This window comes from Podarcis bocagei (genome assembly GCF_964188305.1).
Source record: "Podarcis bocagei genome assembly, chromosome: 1".
Taxonomy (NCBI): domain Eukaryota; kingdom Metazoa; phylum Chordata; class Lepidosauria; order Squamata; family Lacertidae; genus Podarcis; species Podarcis bocagei.
Window position 1 is genome coordinate 33,578,884 of NC_138125.1, and position 20,131 is coordinate 33,599,014.

The 20,131-nt window shown below is 45.3% G+C and overlaps 1 protein-coding gene across 1 annotated transcript in view; it reads left to right on the forward strand.

The window, feature by feature from the left end:
• Positions 1 to 20,131, forward strand: part of LOC308592717 (uncharacterized protein) — a gene marked incomplete at its 3' end in the record, with an annotated part of 48,038 nt that overhangs the window by 20,360 nt on the left and 7,547 nt on the right. The gene's annotated exons all lie outside the window — the stretch shown is intronic.

Below are 20,131 nucleotides of genomic sequence, written 5' to 3' on the forward strand. Positions count from 1 at the left end.
GTTGACTGTGTGACCTATATCAAGAAATAAAATGCAGTTCCAGTCCCTGTCCTTGTCCCTGGAAATGATTATTTATCTTCTGCTTTTCTTGTATGTATGAATATATATCTAATAATATGCAAGAAGTCTTTATTGATCTTTAATTTTGATTTGTTGGGGAGAAATTATACAACAATGAATATTCGTCCTGAACTCATCCTAATTTGCTTATGTATTTTTTTAAATAATATTTTATTAGGTTTTATCGATAGAAAAGTTTAAAAAATACAAAAATGAAAAAGATACAAAATTACAAAATACAAAAATACAGACATTAAACACAAAGAAAAAAAAAGAAAAAACACATATAAAAGAAAACAAAAATTCCCTCTTTCTTAATTTCTCATCTTTAGTTAACTTATTTTCCTGACTTCCTCACGTCTCCCATTTTTGTAACCCTTTTAAAAATTAGTTCAGCAAATTCATGTCCTGTTAGTTTATCTATTATTAATCCCATCATACATTTTACCTTGTTGCTAGAACCCCTTCAATTCATTTCAATGTCATCAGCATTCAAAAATTTTACAATATTTCTGCAAATAAGTTTTAAATTTCCTCCAATCTTCTTCCACCAACTCTTCTCCCTGGTCTCGAATTCTGCCAGTCATTTCCGCCATCTCCATATAGTCTATTAGTTGCATCTGCCATTCTTCCAAGGTGGGTAGGTCTTGTGTCTTCCAATGCTTTGCGATGAGAATTCTTGCTGCTGCTGTAGCATACATAAAAAAAGTTCTATCCTTCTTTAACACCGATTGGCCAACTATGCCCAGGAGAAAGGCCTCTGGTTTCTTCGGGAAAGTATATTTAAATACCTTTTTCAGTTCATTATATATCATTTCCCAGAAAGCCTTGATCCTTGGGCACGTCCACCAAAGGTGAAAAAATGTACCTTCAATTTCTTTACATTTCCAACATTTGTTATCGGGCAAGTGATATATTTTTGCAAGCTTGACTGGAGTCATGTACCACCTGTACATCATTTTCATAATATTCTATCTTAGGGCATTACATGCCGTGAATTTAATCCCGGTGGTCCACAACTTCTCCCAGTCAGCAAACATAATATTATATCCTATATCTTGTGCCCATTTTATCATTGCCGATTTTACCGTTTCTTCCTCCGTATTCCATTTCAACAGCAGATTGTACATTCTTGAAAGTATCTTAGCATTGGGTTCTAACAATTCTGTTTCTAACTTTGATTTTTCCACCTGGAAACCAATTTTTTTTGGTCCAAGTTATAAACCTCTCTTATTTGAAAGTAATGTAACCAGTCTCGCACCTTCTCTTTAAGTTTGTCATAACTCTGCAATTTCAATTTATCACCTTCCTGTTCTAAAATCTCCCAATATTTTGGCCATTTAGCCTCCATGTTGAGTTTTTTCAAAGCTTTCGCTTCCATAGGTGATAGCCACCTTGGGGTTTTATTCTCCAGAAAATCTTTGTACCTTATCCAGACATTAAACAATGCTTTCCTGACAATATGGCTTTTAAATGCCTTATGTGCTTTTACCTTGCCATACCATAAATATGCATGCCACCCAAATATGTTATCATACCCTTCAAGATCCAAAACATCTGTATTCTCAAGAAGTAGCCATTCCTTCAGCCAGCAAAAGGCTGCTGACTCATAATAAAGTTTTAAGTCTGGCAGGGCAAACCCCCCTCTGTCTTTAACATCAGTAAGAATCTTAAATTTTATTCTGGGCTTTTTGCCCTGCCAGACAAATCTAGATATATCTCTTTGCCACTTCTTGAAACAGTCCATCTTGTCAATAATTTGCAATGATTGAAATAAGAATAACATTCTCGGCAATACATTCATCTTAATTACAGCAATTCGACCCAGCAAGGAAAGCTTCAGATTCGTCCAAATTTCTAGATCTTTTTTCACCTCTGACCAGCATTTCTCATAGTTGTCTTTGAATAGGTTCACATTCTTAGATGTCATATTCACCCCCAGGTATTTTACCTTCTTTACTAATGTTAAGTCTGTCTCTTTCTGAAACCTCTCTTTCTCTATCGGCGTCAAATTTTTCTCCAAAACCTTAGTTTTCAATTTGTTCAATTTAAAGCCTGCCACTTGACCAAAATCCTGGATTACTTCTAGGGCCCTCTTAGTGCTGGATATCGGCTCCTGTAATGTCATAACGAGATCATCTGCAAAAGCTTTAAGTTTGTATTGTTTAACTCCAACCTGGATACCTTGAATCAAATGGTCCCTTCTAATCATGTTTAGCAAAACCTCCAGGACCGAAATGAAAAGCAATGGGGAAATTGGGCAACCTTGTCGTGTCCTAATTTGCTTATGTAGTGGTTGCTTGTCATCCCATGATAATTTGTTCATTCCACACTTTTCTGTGCATTTCCTTGTCACTTTCCTAACTCCAGGAAGTTGTTGTTGTTGTTTTTAAGTGAATTTGTTTCACCTGGTTGACACTGCACTTTAATTTACGTTAACTCTGCAAGTCTAAATTTCCAGTATATTCAAAATACTGACAGTCTGGAGGTGATACACAAATCCTCCAAGTCTAGTTCCAGCAGTGGCTGACTAGACTTTAAAAAATTGAGTACTGTTTAGCAATTATTTTAATCTCTCTCTCTCTCTCAAAATAGCTTTCCAAGTGCTAGTTGATTTTTTCAACAATAAACATTTTGACTGTTGCCTGTGCTAATTTCTTTGTAATAAACACAAAAGTTAATGGTGCTCTGCCAAGGCAGGTTTTTGGTGTCCTCTGTAGTTTAATATTTTGTGTGCATTCTTGGCTACAAAATTAAAAAAAGACAGCCAACCATAAATTGAACGTCATATTTCATGGATATGGATTGAACTATGTGCTACATTATTAAAAATTTACAACCTGTTTTACATCTTACATAAAACACACTTTCTACAAAGATGGCTGGAGGCAAAAAGCAAAGCTCATAGAAGCTTGTAAACGTATGATGAGGCTTTGGTTTCAGCATTGCATGAAAGGAATTGTTCGCCCACTGAAATAATAAAATCATGCTCCACATAGCACAAGAAAAAAAGTATTATTAGATATAATTTTTTACTTTGGCTAATTTAATTGTTCTTTCCTCTAATGATGACAACTTCCAGTACTGAGAGGGGGCAACTTTGAAAGTAGCAATTTTTACTAAGAATTTAAAATTTGGGACCAGTTATTGATCCTATGGAATCATCCAGAGGGCATCCCAAGGACCATAGGATCTATAGGTCAATGGGACCGTCCCCTCTATGACTGAACTACAACTCCCATCAGCCCCAGCAAGCCTGGCCAATGGCAAGAGATGATGGGAGGTGTAGTCAAAGAACAACAGGAAAGCTGTGATGGCCTGGGATTCAGACTCAGATGCTGAACCTAAGGGATCCCAGCCTGCACAGGATTCCCCGCCTCCAGAACCAGCTGAGCCGGGGCTGGGTTTTGAGCCTGAAGGATCCTCACCTGTGCTGGATCCTCAGGTGCAGGCACCAACTGAGTCTGCTCTCAATGGAGGACCCATTGCCTGCAGGTGCTCCACTCTCAGCCCCATCAGAGGAAGCTGAGGTTGCCTCTGGGTCCGGTAACCCTCCAGCCTTTCCTGAACTGCAGAGGCTCAGGGCAGAGAGGTGGAGGGAACTAAGTTCCCGCAGGAGGAGTGCTCGCCTCCAGGCCAGAAGAGGTGAGTCACCAGAGGATCGTGGCCGCCCCATGCCTCGGGGCAGATAAAAGCCGACCAGCCCCAATTCCAGATTGCGGGAGCAACATTGTTGGTTGCTAGTTCCTGCCTGAACCTTGTCCTGCTTTCCTGCCTGAGCTCCTGACCCGCCCTGGCTCCCTGCTTGCAAGCCCGTTTCTGACTTCACCTGGCTTCCTGCCCTGCACCCGGCTTCAGCTACTACGGACTGCTTCCACGTTGCACCTTTGACCATGGACCGGACTTGGACCTCGCCTCTCAGGTAACCCATGGGACCAGCACAAAAGCCAAAGGTTCCCCTCACCTGCCATATGCAGAGAAGGAGATTTGCAGGCAGAACAGGTGGTCTGCCCACGGAGACCTCCTGGTTGCATCCATGGAAGTTATCCCTTCTCCACACTTAGAGGAGGGGAGAAGACATATGTTGGGGGCAGGTCATGTGAGGTTTGGGTTCCTTAGCCGTATCCCCTGAATACTAGGTGTGCTTTTTTGCTTGAAATCTTTTAAATAGATAAAAATACAAATTTCCTCACATCCCTCTGGGGCTGAGAGAGAGGGAAATATGCCAACCCTGAAGCTTCTTTCCCAATCAAGACAGCCAACAACCCCCTGCATTTCTTACTTCTGTTATGGTTGACACAAGTATAGCAGAGCTCACGGTTTGGCAGTTGTGCTACGTCATATTCTACCTTCCCCATCCTTACTTAATTGCTCTTCCTGTTAATTAATTTTTGCATGCCACTTGAGAGCAGGTACCTAACGAGCCTTAAACCACAGGGTTTTACTTGCACAGCTCTTGCATTTTTACAATTGCATGGGTGAAACGGATCCGTGTTTGATTAAGCAATTTTGAAGTTATTGTAATTTTATGTTGGGTTTTGGTAGGAAATTGGGCCTTTTAAATATGTTTTACCAGAAATCCTTTTTTTTTACTATGTGTTCATCATGATTTATGCTCATGATAGTATCGGGGCAGTTATACAGAAATCTCTCTTCCAGAAGTTTTGAGAACCTGCAGAAGTTTTGAGATGGACAAACTGTTTATTTCCAGTTAGAGCTTGTCCTGCAACCTCCATCTTTCTAAATCACGAATGTTCCACTTCTTTTTTTGTCCTGCTTTTGTTGCACTAGAGTGCAGGTGTTCTCTTTCAGATAGCATAATGCAAGAACACTGGGGAAGCATTGCAGAGGAACTAATAAAATGGAATGTTCTGTGGACAGTCCAGTATAAATCCACTAATCCACTGTTATTGTTTCAATGATATGTTGCAGAATACAGTGCACATGACACCTCCTCCCTCTGAAACTGGAGGGACCATGTATGAGACAGAGGAAGGTTAATAAGGAGGCTTTCACTGGTCCACGCTAAATCAAACTTATTCTTAAAATACGCAGATCAACTAAAAACTTGTTTTTTTAAATGAAGGATTCCAAGTCGGTATTTCACCAGAGGGCACTATCTTTCCAGTTTCCATTACAAATCACAAGTACTAGAACAGATATTTTAACTTCATGGGAGCTTTTAAAGTCATCTATATATAGTCACAGGATTTTGAAATATTTTTAAGCTCTGAACTGACTAAACTCCCACTAATGCTGTATTGCTGTCTGTATAGGGAAATATTTTATACAGAATGTTTCATTTTAAAATGACATGACTCAAGTAAATATTGAGTATGATTGACATCAGCTACCTAATTCTAGATATTAATCTCCCCCAACCTCCAATTCTTTTCTCTGCAGTTTGTACCCCAGTCATATTTTTACACAAGTGTTAGGATAAGGTTCAGGTGGTGTAGTGGTATCCTGGAAGGGAGGCTAGAGCAAACTTTGAGGAGGGGTGTGTGCAGATCTAGGATTTGTGGGATGGTACAGAAGGAAAGGAGAGCAGTGCTCCAGATTGCATCACACCTTGTAAAAGAAGAAGAGGAGTTTGGATTTGATATCCCGCTTTATCACTACCTGAAGGAGTCCCAAAGTGGCTAACATTCTCCTTTCCCTTCCTCCCCCACAACAAACACTCTGTGAGGTGATTGAGTCAGAAAAGTGTGACTAGCCCAAGGTCACCCAGCAGCTGCATGCCAAGGAGCGGAGACGCGAACCCGGTTCCCCAGATTACGAGTCTACCGCTCTTAACCACTACACCACACTAGCTCTCAAGTGTGCACATGCACCTATCAGATCTTTCACTGATTGGCTACATTGGAGAATGCAGGGATGGGAAATGTGTTGTGCCCGAATAGCCATCTGCTACCTGGTATTTGGCCAATAAAAGTGGGTGCACGCAAGGCTAAAACACTTGCCTCTTGAGACAACGCAAGCTTATTGTTACGTCCGAATCAAGCTTACTTCTGTCTGCCCTAATTTTGTCCCTTCTGAATCCTAATTTGAAATTTCTTCTAGAGATTCAAAATCCACAACACTTTCAACAAGACCCAATTTATGAATCGCATTTGCACTAACCCATATTATGTAATAAGGATAGTTCAATTTTTCTTCTTCTGCGTTTTCTGTATATTTTAAACTTTTTTAACCTCTTGTGAACAGAATGTGCCTGCTTGAGTACCAAATCACCCGCATTCATGTGGCATTTTAACTCTTTAACACAAAAAGCCCATCTTCATTGTGCTCGTGGTCAAACAGCACCTGGGCTAGAACTGCTTATGCAGCCTTAAGCAGCGGCGTAGCGTGGGTTATCAGCACCCGGGGCAAGGCAAGTAATTTGCGCCCCCTAACCCGGGGCAAGGCAATTAATTTGCGCCCCCTAACCCGGGGCAAGGCAAATACAGTAATTTACTCTCCCAAGCAGCAGCAGCGAGGCTTCTCTTTCCCCCGCGCTCTCCTGGAGCTGCCTCTTTTCTTTCCTTTTTTCCCTTTCTCCAAGGCTTTTCGCTTTCTCTCCTTAATTGATTCCTCCTCCACACCGCAGCGTTTCCTGGCTGCTTCCCCCCCCCCGTCCCCTCTCTCTCCTCCTCACTCTGCTTGCCTTGCCCTGCCCTGCCTGAGGGCGCCCTGAGGAGACTCCGCTCTCCTTTTTGACCAGGCGAGGTGGAAAAGTCTCTTCCCGCCCCCTCGCCAGACTCCCTGCTCGGCTCCGCTCACTAGCCAGGCGGCCAGTGGAGAGAGAGCCGCAATTACAATAAAAGCTCCTCTCCCTCCGCTTCGCCAAGCTGTCAAAGCCCGGCAGCAGCGGCAACGGCAGCAGCAGGCGCAGCCAGACCCCCGCCAGCCAGCCAGCTAGCCCGCCCGTCCGCCCGCCCGGCTTCCTCTCCTTTTTTTGCCCGCGGCAGAAGGCTTCGCTCTCCCCCTTCCGCGACCTCCTCACCAAGCCGAGCGAGCGCAGGCTCCCTAACCCGTGGATTTTAGTAGGGGCAGAGAGCTGCTAGTGCGAGTGCGCCCCCCGCCCATGTTGCACCCGGTGCGGCCGGCCCCCCTGGCACCCCCCACGCTACGCCACTGGCCTTAAGATCATAAGGACTATGGCCCAGTTCACCTGTGAACAGGTGTATAAACACCCCAGCGCTTCTGGCTGCGTTCAGCAATTCGTAATATTGAATGAACTGCCATGCAAATCCATAATGGATTTTCTGTGGAAATTTGCTACTTGAGGCACGGAAGCTGACATGAAAACGGAATTCTGTCTGAGACTTCTGCTCTGCCCATGCCTCAGTGGAACATCTGAAATGTTCAATGTTCAGGATTAATGAACTGCTTACCAGCTGTCATTTTCCTTTCGTGAGACTCTGGAGGACAGTTATCACACCCACAGCGGGAAGCTATTTATTGGAATAGTTATACTTGCCGCAGATACTTCTGCTCCAATAATCTACTCTGCTTTACAGGGCGCCTGAATGCTGTAGGATAAGAACTGATTACAGAATGAAGGGAGCAAGAATGTGGTGAAAAAAGTCTCTGTAATTGAAATGTCACAGTATGTTAAGCAAGGGCAAAGCGAGGCAACTGTTTTATTCTTAGCGCTCATTTCTGAAGAAAAGGGAAATTGCTAGAATAATTTTTGTCCCGGTTGAAAACTAATTAAGTGTTTGATGCTGAGCTGGTTTTTAGGTGAATAATGGCAAGACATAACATCTGAATTGCTTGGATGTGTCATCAAAATGCCACAGTATATGAACAGGGAAGGGTGTGGCTATTAAGTCAACAATTATAAGATGGCAACAGATTTGGGGAGGGGGAGAGACGGTGTTTATTCTGAGCCCCCTTCTTTTCTGTGGTGGCACCCCAAATTTAGAATGCCTTTCCTGGGGAGCCCCATCTCTCATGTCTATATTACATGCATTTCTGAAGCATTTCTTTGCCCACTCAATTTAGAGTGTAGAATTATTTTTGGGGGGAGGTGGAATTGTGTGTTATATTGTTTCTAGCTTTTTAATTGTTTTGACTAGCTGTATTTTGCTTTGTTTATATGTTGGTTTAAAACTGCATTGCTCTGCTAATTTTATCCACACCTCTGCACACCCCCTTGGAATAAAGGATGGTTTAAATACATTATAAATAAACAAATAAGCTACCTGCTGGCAGACAGCAGCCATCACCAGTAACTGCCCATTTATTCAAGTGGCATTCTCTGAGTAAGGATGAGTGATTCAGGAGGGGAGTGTGGGGAGGAGGGTTACACAATGGCTCACCCCAGTGCCATTGTTCTGATTGAATTCATGCAACAAACTGCATTTATTTCGTTTTTAGCCAGGAGAACCCATTGTGGAATGCCTGTATCATGTGAAATCTGGACCTAAGAAACAATTAATTAATGGGAATGCTAAAACGTTTGGCACTGTGACTGTTGTACAGTTTTACTCTTTCATTCCAGATTTTGGAAAGTCCAGGGAAACTTTAAGAATAGAGTTACATGATTACCTGGCCCTGCAAAAACATTCTTTCTCAATTCTGATTCCTGCTCTTTATTGCATATTTGTCCTTTTACATGGCTGCAGCATTCTCAGTGAAATTCTCACAGTCCATAGTGACCTAAACCTGCCAAATAAGCACTGCCTGGGGTGATGAAAAGCCCAAACTGAAATTTACGGTGCTTTCTGACTGATAAAGAACTGCGAGGAAGGTCAATATTGCTATTTTAAACAGACAGCTCTGAAGAATTATAGGCCTCTGATCCAGCAAAAATTTACTTGTGACAAAAGCAACTTTTGCTGAGAATGAACCATCACCACGCTTTTTAAACATATATGATTTTAGTTTCTAAAGGCTGCAGTGCAGTTTTTGGCACATAGCTGTATCAGAATGCATTTTTAAAACTGTACAACTCAAGATAAAATTTGTTTCGAAATGCAGACCTTAAGAGAAGATATGTTGTGAAAGACATCATGGTTCAAGTGGCTTTCACTAGTCTTTTTTTAGTGCTCCTTGTTAAGCATTCAAACCTGATTAGATGACATTTAATGAACATTCATTTCTATTTATCAGCAGGTTGGTGAGATGGGCTTGTGTCAAAGTGAGCGTCATCTCACGTTTTCCAGTGCGTTTCTCCGTCACTCTCCTTATAGAAAGAAGTCCCATCTTTTGGGGAAGTGGGTTTGTTGCTTAAGACTTACCAAGCAGCTTATGGTAAATTGAGAAACCTGGATTTGCCAGGATGTGATTGAATATCACCACAAAAAAGCTATAGTCTGTAAGCATCCCATAGGCTAGGGGCTGAGGCAGTCCCCCCCCCATGCATTTTTTGAGGGTGTTGGGACCCTTCACTTTTCAGAGGGCTCCACCTCCGGGCTCCTTGCAGTATCATGTGGCGTTGTGTGATGTTGCGTCAGGCTCCCTCAATCCTTTGGAGAAGCTGGTGCCTCTGAAGTGTCCTCAGTCTGACATTAATAAAATTTTCCTCATTTTGTCCCAGGCAGATGTTGTAGTCATATTTGCCTCAGAGATGGGGTGCATGATAGATGGGTCTGGTGATGGGGTTTCCGCCTCTAGAATATGGAGGAGTGGATTCATCTCCGCAACAACCAGTTGGCTGGTAGGGGTGGGTACCTTCCCGACCCACAGGTCCAATTCTTGGTAGTATAAGCGTGGGACAGAATCTGTACCACAGTCTCTATCAAGCATATTTTGTTTAGGTAGTCTCAGCTGTTCCTCCGTCACTTTTGTTAGGCAGAAGTAAAGGGTATCAATTTTATGAAGTATTTCTTTCTGAGCTTCTTGCGGGAGAACGCTATAAGAGTGGAGTAAGTTATTATCAAAGTTATCGAGGTCGATTCCCTGATTCTCCGCCCAAGGAAGTCCAACCTTTGGGAGTCCTTGGCAACCAGACCAGTAGGATGTTTGGAGATGTCCTCCGCAGAGTTTATATCAATTAGAACGTGTTTATCAATCTCATGTTGAGTTTTTGGCAAATTTACAATATGGGGGATAAGTGGAATTGGAGGTGCTTCATTCCTAAAGTACCTTGAGATTCTTATACCACTCGTCTCCAGATGTTCTCTACATTTGTACACTAGTTTTGCCAGTCTCCCCTCATAGAATGAGACCACCGCTCTGGCAAGGAATCCGTTGAAGTATAGATATTCCACTTGGGCCAAATCAGTAGAGTTATTAAGCATAGATCTTTAAAAGGTTCAACAAATGGGCTTTACGCTCTTCTTGTGACAGGAGTCCTGGGGGTTTAGGATAATTTGATAAAACTAGTTTGTTTCGGTACAGCACCAGATTCCAGTTTTTATTTGTTAGATTTGTCAGATTTCTCTTCTTAGAGGGATTGGTTTCATCTATAGATAGAATGTAAGACCATGGATCTTGGATCAGTCTGACATTAGCTCTCAGGAATTCAATTGATCATGCAAGGGGTAAATGTGGATGGAGGGCTAGGAATGCATACCCCTCCCCCATTTCCCCTGCATGCTAGGTAAGTCCCACATCCCCTCACTGTCCACATGCAAGCACTAAAGTCTGAAGAGTGATCATCTAATGTTTATTGGATGGATTTCCCCCCTAAAATGATTTTAGAATTCTGAATTTATTGCTATTCAAGTTTTATTCTGTATTTTATGCTGTTTTTTGTTGCATAAATTAAGTGTTTTAAATTTGTTGTTAGCCACCCTGAGCCCGGTTTTCTGAACCGGGAAGGGCGGGGTATAAATAAAAAATTATTATTTAGGATGATGATGATGATGATGATGATCATGTGCTGTTAGATGCTTCCTCGTGGTTGGCAACCCTGCAATGTCAGCTGAACATGATTAGAAGTTCCCTTCAGACATTTGTGGTAGGCGGCATATCTGGTGTGTAGGGGACAGGGTGCGGATGCGTCCAGTTCTTTACACACATTTAAGCTCCATGTGATCAGGCTGCACAAATGAATAGGGTTGTTGTGCATTTTAAGGGCGACAGTGTTTTTATGAATATTTTTGAAAACTGAATCATAGAATGTGCACCTTTCCTTTCACCTATTCAGGTTGTTTATATTTTTCTTAGAAGTCAATGATACTCTCAAGAATGGATTAATAACACCAGACAGACAATGCAGTTTTATTCCCCCTGAGCTTAAGGTGTCAGAGATTAGACATTCTATCAAGTGCGACAGATTCTGATTGATTGGCTCTCTACTTTCCCCCACTTCTTTTGCTGCTCAAGGGCAGCTGAATGAACAAGCCCAAGCAAGGATGAGTGACTTTTAGATGTGCGAAAAGGGCATTTCCTCCTTGTCTCATGGCTACCGGGAGGAGTCCGAGAACCAGATACAGTACAGCTAACGAAAAGCACTGGAAGGCAGGGACAGCCTTTAATAACGCTCACTTTCTTGTCATGATATGTAGCACTACTGGGAAATAATTGACACTTCCTTGTAGTAATTATACCCTACTCCTGTGGGGCATGAAACATCCCGTTTTTGTTTCTTTCAATATAATAATAATAATAATAATTTATTATTTATACCCCGCCCATCTGGCTGGGTTTCCCCAGCCACTCTGGGCGGCTTCCAAAAGAATATTAAAATACTATGGTACATCAAACATTAAAAGCTTCCCTAAACAGGGCTGCCTTCAGATGTCTTCTAAAAGTCTGGTAGTTGTTGTTCTCTTTGACATCTGGTGGGAGGGCATTCCACAGGGAGGGCGCCACTACCGAGAAGGCCCTCTGCCTGGTTCCCTGTAACTTGGCTTCTCGCAATGAGGGAACCGCCAGAAGGCCCTCGGTGCTGGACCTCAGTGTCCGGGTAGAACGATGGAGGTGGAGACGCTCCTTCAGGTATACTGGACCGAGGCCGTTTAGGGCTTTAAAGGTCAGCACCAACACTTTGAATTGTGCTCGGAAACGTACTGGGAGCCAATGTAAGTCTTTCAAGACCGGTGTTATATGGTCTCGGCGGCCGCTCCCAGTCACCAGTCTGGCTGCTGCATTCTGGATTAGTTGTAGTTTCCGGGTCACCTTCAAAGGTAGCCCCACATAGAGCGCATTGCAGTAGTCCAAGCGGGAGATAACCAGAGCATGCACCACTCTGGCGAGGCAGTCCGCGGGCAGATAGGGTCTCAGCCTACGTACCAGATGGAGCTGATACACAGCTGCCCTGGACACGGATTTAACCTGTGCCTCCATGGACAGCTGTGAGTCCAAAATGACTCCCAGGCTGCGCACCTGGTCCTTCAGGGGCACGGTTACCCCATTCAGGACCAGGGAATCCCCCACACCTGCCCGCCTCCTGTCCCCCAGAAACAGTACTTCTGTCTTGTCAGGATTCAATCTCAATCTGTTTGCCGCCATCCATCCTCCAACCGCCTCCAGACACTGACACAGGACTGTCACCGCCTTCACTGGTTCTGATTTGAAAGAAAGGTAGAGCTGGGTATCATCTGCATACTGATGAACACCCAGCCCAAACCCCCTGATGATCTCTCCCAGCGGCTGCATGTAGATGTTGAAAAGCATGGGGGAGAGGACAGAACCCTGAGGCACCCCACAAGTGAGAGCCCAGGGGTCTGAACACTCATCCCCCACCACCACTTTCTGAACACGGCCCAGGAGGAAGGAGCGGAACCACTGTATGACAGTGCCCCCAGCTCCCAGCCCCTCAAGACGGTCCAGAAGGATGTTATGGTCGATGGTATCAAACGCCGCTGAGAGATCCAGCAGAACTAGGAAACAGCTCTCACCTTTGTCCCTAGCCCGCCGGAGATCATCAACCAGTGCGACCAAGGCAGTTTCAGTCCCGTGATGAGGCCTGAATCCCGATTGGAAGGGATCCAAATGGTCCGCTTCTTCCAGGCGTGCCTGGAGTTGTTCAGCAACCACTCGCTCAATCACCTTGCCCAAGAATGGAAGATTTGAGACTGGGCGATAGTTGGCCATCGTGGCCGCATCTAAAGATGGTTTTTTAAGAAGCGGTTTAATAACCGCCTCTTTCAGCGGGTCTGGGAAGGCTCCCTCACGGAGGGAAGCATTCACCACCCCACGAAGCCCATCGCCCAGCCCTTCCCGGCTAGCTTTTATAAGCCAGGATGGGCAAGGATCAAGGAGACAGGTGGTTGGTTTCACTCGTCCAAGCAGCCTGTCCACATCCTCGGAGGTAACAGATTGGAATTGATCCCACTCAACTTGACTAGACAAAACTCTAGCACTCTCCCGCCCCGGCCCTGCTCCCACGGTGGCGTCCACCTCTTCCCGAATCTGAGCGACTTTATCTGCAAAAAACTTTGCAAAATCATTGCAGGAGATCATGTGGCCCGTACTGGGCCCCGATGTAGCAGGTGGTTCCGCTAAATTGCGGACCACCTGAAAAAGTCTTTCAATAAAAGGCTTAAATAGTTAGCTTGGATCTGAATAGGCTTGTTATTCCTTTGAAAGACTGAGGTTAATATTCATTCTATTGTACTCATTTCGGATTTGGGTATTCTGCACCGACTAGAGAATTCATTCTTAATTTGAAGCTATTTCAGCGCTATGAAATATTTCTCGGCCTGCTACAAAGGCACGGAAATGAAGGAGATTGGTTCTGTGGCTTCTGTGTCTATTTTAATCAGACAGAGCAAATGCATTTGGAATAATGGCTAACTTTCCAGCTAGGAAAAGACGACAGTATAAATATTTTTAAACTATTTCAATTATTTCCCAGTGATGTTACTAAGATTTTTCAGGCTGAAATCTTAAAGAGACATATTGAACAAAGTGGGACTTCCTATGAGTAAGCAGTGTTTAAGATTCACTGTTAGAAAAAAAAATTCCGATAAATATTATTTGGACTGTTCTTTTGTATGAAATTCCGATAAATATTATTTGGACTGTTCTTTTGTATGAAACTTAAGAGAAATAACTGATAATCAGTTATAGAGTTTGTCTTCTTCTTATAGCTGTCAACGTTTCCCTTTTTTAAAGGGAAATTCCCTTATTCCGAATAGGGTTCCTCGCAAGAAAAGGGAAAAGTTGACAGCTATGCTGCTGCTTCTTCTAAACCCAGTTATACAAATTCTAGACCATTTGTTTCCTTTTTAAAAAACCTCTGTATGTTGAACCTATGAGAAGGTTTTTCTTAGTTCTTAACAGATATACCATAATTCCTCCATTAATTTAACCCAGTTATCTGCTGCTCTATAAGTGGTCATTGAGAACAATAATTGCAAAGAAGGCAGCTGGGTGCAAGAGGAGGTGGCGGTGAACGGTGACAGAGGAGGCCAGATCAGCTGAGATGACCAGATCATCTCGCCTCATGGGCAGGCCAGCTAGTTTCTGGTCCTGACTCACCTCAGACCACCACTCATGACCCAGCCCTGATTTTTTTCTGACTTTTATCCTATCTGTGCTTCAGCTGCTTTCCCCCTCAATTGTTTCTTTATCTTTCCTAAATTTTGGCTCTGATTCCAAAGCTCAGAATCATCGAGCATTAGCTTTGCCTGACATCCTACATCTAGGGTGCTACCTTTTCCAGCCTGGGGGCCACATTGCCTTCCGAGAAACCTTCTAGGGGCCACATGCCAGAAGTGGGTGGGAGCAAAAGTAGGTGGAGCAACACATATTTGTTTTACTTTCTTACAGTAGGCTACTTTTCTACACATGCCTCTCTCTATCCTCCCATTGAGGCAAGCAAAAAAACATAGAAAGATATATGTACCGGTATGGCATGGAATCAAGAAAGACTTGGAGAGTTGGGGAAGGTTAAAACTATCCTTCTGGGGCAGAATAGCAATGATCAAAATGAACGTGTTGCCAAAAATGATATTCTTATTTCAGATGATCCCAGTATTAAGAGGAGTGAAGATCTTTAAGGAATGGCAAAGATTGATATCAAGATACATCTGGCAGGGCAAAAAACCAAGAATTAAATATAAATTGTTGACGGATGTAAAGGAAAGAGGAGGATTTGCCCTGCCAGACTTGAGGTTGTATTACGAGGCATCATGTCTTTGCTGGGTGAAAGAATGGATAAAACTGAAAGACACAAAACTATTGGACTTAGAAGGATTTGATAATAGATTCGGGTGGCACGTGTATTTATGGGAAGAGAAAAAAAAGGGCCACAAATCATTTGGAAATCATATTTTCCGGAAATCGCTAATTGAAGTATGGGATAGATATAAAAATATATTAGAAAGGGGGGTCCCACATTGGCTCTCTCCAGTAGAGGCCATGGCAATTAAGAAAATCAATATGGAGAGTAATTGGGCAACGTATGGGGATTTGGTCATGAAAGAAGGCGATAAATGGAGAATAAAACCATATGAGCAAGTAAAAGAACACGTCAATGTTTGGTGGCAACATCTTCAGATAAGTGATATGTTTAAAAAGGAGATAAAAGATCGAAGATATAATGAAAAAGACTCAAAATTTCAAATAGAAATTATTAATAATGATTACAAGATAATATCTAAAATGTACAAAATTTTACTGGAATGGCAAACGATGGATGAAGAGGTGAAAGAGGTGATGATTCACTGGGCAAGGGATCTGGGGTATAGTATAGAGTTAGAGGAATGGCAAAAAATATGGGTTGAAAATTTGAACTTCACGGCATGTATCACGTTGAAAGAAAACACTATGAAGATGGTATACAGATGGTATATGACACCGGTGAGGCTTGCAAAAATGTACAAAACTTGTAATAAATGTTGGAAGTGCAAAGAGAAGGAGGGCACATTTATGCACATGTGGTGGGAATGCAAAAAGGTAAAGGGGTTTTGGGAAATAATATATAGTGAGTTAAAGAAAATATTGAAGTATAACTTTGTAAAGAGACCAGAGTCTTTTTTGCTGGGAATAACTAGAAATGCAATAAATAAGAGGGACAAAAAACTTTTCCAATATGCAATAACGGCAGCGAGAACCCTGCTGGCTCAAAGATGGAAACAAGAAGAGACACCAACTTTGGAGGAATGGAGAGCAAAGTTAACGGATTATGCGGAACTGGACAAATTAACGGGAAAGATCAGATATCAAAAAGACCATAAGTTTTTGGAGGACTGGGGAAAATTTAGGGAGTATTTGGAAACTCTATGTGAGGATCATACAACGCTAGTGTGTTTTAAAGAAGCTTTGTGAAACAAATCAGAAATATTGCAAGAAAGAAAATGTAGATAGCAAATTTATTTAAAGGTGATATAATAATTAAGAAATGCGTAGGTAGAGAAATAATCACGGAAGATTACTAGGGGAATTGTGGGAGGTCCAATAAGTGAACTATGTGATGTGCAGATTGAATGTTTGGAGATTATAAGGAAAAACCTTTAATAAAAAATATTTGGGAAAAAAAAAAAGAAAGATATATTCCAACCAGGCAAAAAAAAAAATCTCAGGTGCAAAGCAGGGCTGGTGAAGGATGCAGCCCTGGGAGAAGGGGGGTGGCCTATAGGCCTGAGGCCCAGACAGAAAGTCGGGGGGGGGGCTGCATTTGGCCCAGAGGCCTGAGGGGTGCCCATTCTTATTCCATAATTTTCGCAGGCTGAAAATGATAGTACTTGCCTATAGCAGTAGCAGCCGGCACAGCGATTTCTTCAAGTAGCTCTTTATTAAGATAAGCTGGAATAGAACTGACTGCGAACAGCTCAGCCGGCCTGTATTTATAGGCAGCCGGCTGTCAACATTGTAACCACAACAGCTCAGAGTTCCCGCCTAAACTAACTGCCGCGGACCTGAGTGAAAACTATCTACAGACCTGAGTGAAAACTATATACAGTATCCCCCTGTTGGCCCAGGGTGAAACTACACTACATAACACCCCTCCCCACCGAGATAAGGTGTTAGTTACAATCGTAATGGTTTCCTTATATACAGCACTACGCGTAATGGTTCAATTAGGCACAAAAGCATATCGGTTACATTTCCCATACTTAGACCAACAGTGATACCTGTCCAACAACGTAGTCCTTTAAATGAGTTGGGCGCTTGGAAACTCTGCCAGACCGCCGGGGACTGGTAGCCAAGTCTGGAGGGCCACACAGTTCTCGCTGAGGCTGTGGTGCGACCCTAGGTGGCGTTGGAACCAACTCCCCTGGATCCGCTGCTGTGGGTGGAGCCTCCGCAAGTGGAGTGGTCTGAGTCTGTTCTGAGACGGCTTGGTTCGGCTCCACGCTGGCAGTTTGCGAGGGAGGTGTAGGTGGGGCCTCGCCATCTGTACGTGTCTCTTCTGGAGCCGCAAGCGCAGTTGGGGGCACCTCGGTAGTGTCTAAGTCGCCAACCCTGCGCCTAAGCTGGTCTGTGTGCCGTCGCCACAAACGTCCGTCTTCGAGTGCCACCTGGTACGAGCGAGGTCCAGTGACTCCCACTACTGTGGCTGGCACCCAAGGAATGTCCCCCACATAGTTCCGGGCAAAGACCTGGTTTCCTGGGACAAATGACCGTGGTGCGTTGGCACAGCCTGGGGGTTCAGCCACGGCAAAGTCTGGGTGTAGCCGGTCGAGCGGTGACCTGAGGCGGCGGCCCATAAGCAGTTCAGCAGGACTCCTCCCTGTCGCCGCATGAGGAGTGATGTGCTGCACGAACAAGTATTCGGCGACCCGCTCATGCCAGTCTCCCCGGTCCAGGCGTGCCAGTGCCTCTTTTGTCGAGCGCACCATTCTTTCCGCTTGCCCGTTGCTGGATGGATGAAAGGGTGCCGTTAGGGCATGGCGGATGCCCAGTCCCAAAAGATACCGCTCAAACGTGCCTGACGTGAACTGCGGTCCGTTGTCAGAGACAAGGACATCAGGACACCCATGCGTTGCAAACAGGCCTCGCAGCACCCGGATGACAGCTTCGGTAGTGGTGGAGGGCATCAGGGCGACCTCCAGCCATTTGGAATAGGCGTCCACCACTACCATAAAGGTCCGGCCGTGAAAGGGGCCAGCCAGATCGATGTGCACCCTCGACCAGGGTGTCTTTGGTGTCTCCCAGGTGTGTCCCTTAGCTGCCGGTGGTGCAGGCCTCGACTCTTGGCACGCTTGACAGGCGGATACCCAGGCAGTGATGGCATCATCCATATTAGGCCACCAGACGTAACACCGAGCCAACGCCTTCATTTTGACAATTCCCGGGTGGCCAACGTGCAGAGCCTCCAGGATGCGCTGATGGAGTCCCTGGGGAATCACGACGCGGTCTCCCCACAGCAGACAGCCGCGATGAGCTGAGAGTTCATGTTGTCTGGTTGCGAAGGGCTGGAACTCCGATGCAAAAGGCCCTTGTGGCCACCCCCTCCACACCCAGTTGAGCACCCGGCTGATGGTGCGATCCTGGGCAGACGCGGAGGCCACAGTGGCAGCCGATACAGGCGCTGCCGGAAGATCCTCAATCAGAAGGAGCGATGAAGCTGGAGCCGGGTCTTCCACAAATGCTGGAAGAGGGCAACGGCTGAGGGCGTCGGCATGGCCCATCGATTTCCCCGGGCGATGGATGAGCCGGTAGTGGTAGGCAGCCAGGAAAACAGCCCATCGCAGCATGCGTGGTGAGAGGACCGGTGGAGTTGGACGATCACCGGCGAGGAGGCCCAGGAGTGGCTTGTGGTCAGTGATGAGGTCAAAAGTCCTGCCATAGAGGTATTCATGGAACCTCTTCACTCCAGCCACAAGTGCCAATGCCTCCTTGTCGAGCTGGCTGTAATTCCGTTCCGTCGGAGATAGTGTCCTGGAAAAGTAGGCGAGCGGTGCTTCTCTTCCATCTGGGAAACGGTGACTAAGGACAGCACCGATGCCAAAAGGTGAGGCGTCGCAGGCAAGGACCAGCGGCCTGGATTCACTGTACTGTACCAGCACACTGTCTGAAGAAAGGAGAGCCTTGACCGCGTTGAAGGCCGCCGTCTCTCGATGACCCCAGGCCCAAGGCGTCTTAGTGCTAAGGAGTCGGTGAAGAGGCTCAGCCACAGTGGCTTTGTGGGGCAGGAACATGTTATAAAAGTTCAGCAGCCCCAGGAATGCCTGCAACTCCGTTTTGTCCTTTGGGGTGGGGGCCTGCTGGATAGCGCGGATCTTGGATGTGGTTGGATGAAGGCCGGAGGCATCGATAAGATAGCCCAGGAACTCTACCTGTGGAACGGCAATCAGGCACTTCTCCCTCTTTACCTTGAGCCCGGCCTCCTGGAACCTGGTCAGCACGGCACGGAGGCGCTCGAACAGCTGCTGGTGTGATTCTGCAGACACCAAGACGTCATCAAAATATGGTACCACGCCCGGAAGCCCTTGCAGGAGACGCTCCATAAGGCTTTGGAAGATGCCAGGAGCCACACTCACCCCGAACTGCAACCGGCGGCAACGGAATGCCCCCCGGTGGGTGACGATCGTCTGGGCTTCAGCAGTGGCGTCATCGACTGGCAGTTGTTGATAGGCTTGGGCAAGGTCCAGCTTAGCGAAGACCTTACCCTCACCCAGGGAATGCAGCAGGTGTTGGACAACAGGAACCGGATAAGCGTGCTGCTGAAGTGCCTTGTTGATTGTGCACTTGTAGTCAGCACAGATTCTCACCGACCCATCTGGCTTGACAGGCGTGACGATGGGGGTTTCCCACTTTGCGTGGTCAACGGGCTCCAAAACTCCTTGGGCGATCAGTTTGTCCAGTTGCTCGTCCACCTTAGCCTTGAGAGCAAAGGGAACCCGGCGTGGCTTGAGCTTGATGGGGGCGACTTGTGGATCAAGGCTAAAGGAGATGGGCGTACCAGTATATTGTCCCAAGGTGCCGTCAAAAACCTCGGCAAAGTCTTTGACCAGACCCTCAGTCTCTGCGTTAGAGATGCAGTTGATGCCGGTGACTTCCAGGCCGAGGGCATCAAACCAGTCTAGCCCTAGGAGGCTTGGCCGCTGACCTTCGACCACCACCAACCGGAGCAGGCCCGAAAAATCCTTGAAGGCGATCCGGAACCAGCCAACGCCTACCACGGGAATATCGTTTCCCTGGTAGTCTCTCAGGTGTACGCGGTGAGAGTCGAGTTGCCTTTTGGATACTCTGGGTACCAGTCTTTTGATGGTGCTCCATGACACGACGGACAGGGCAGACC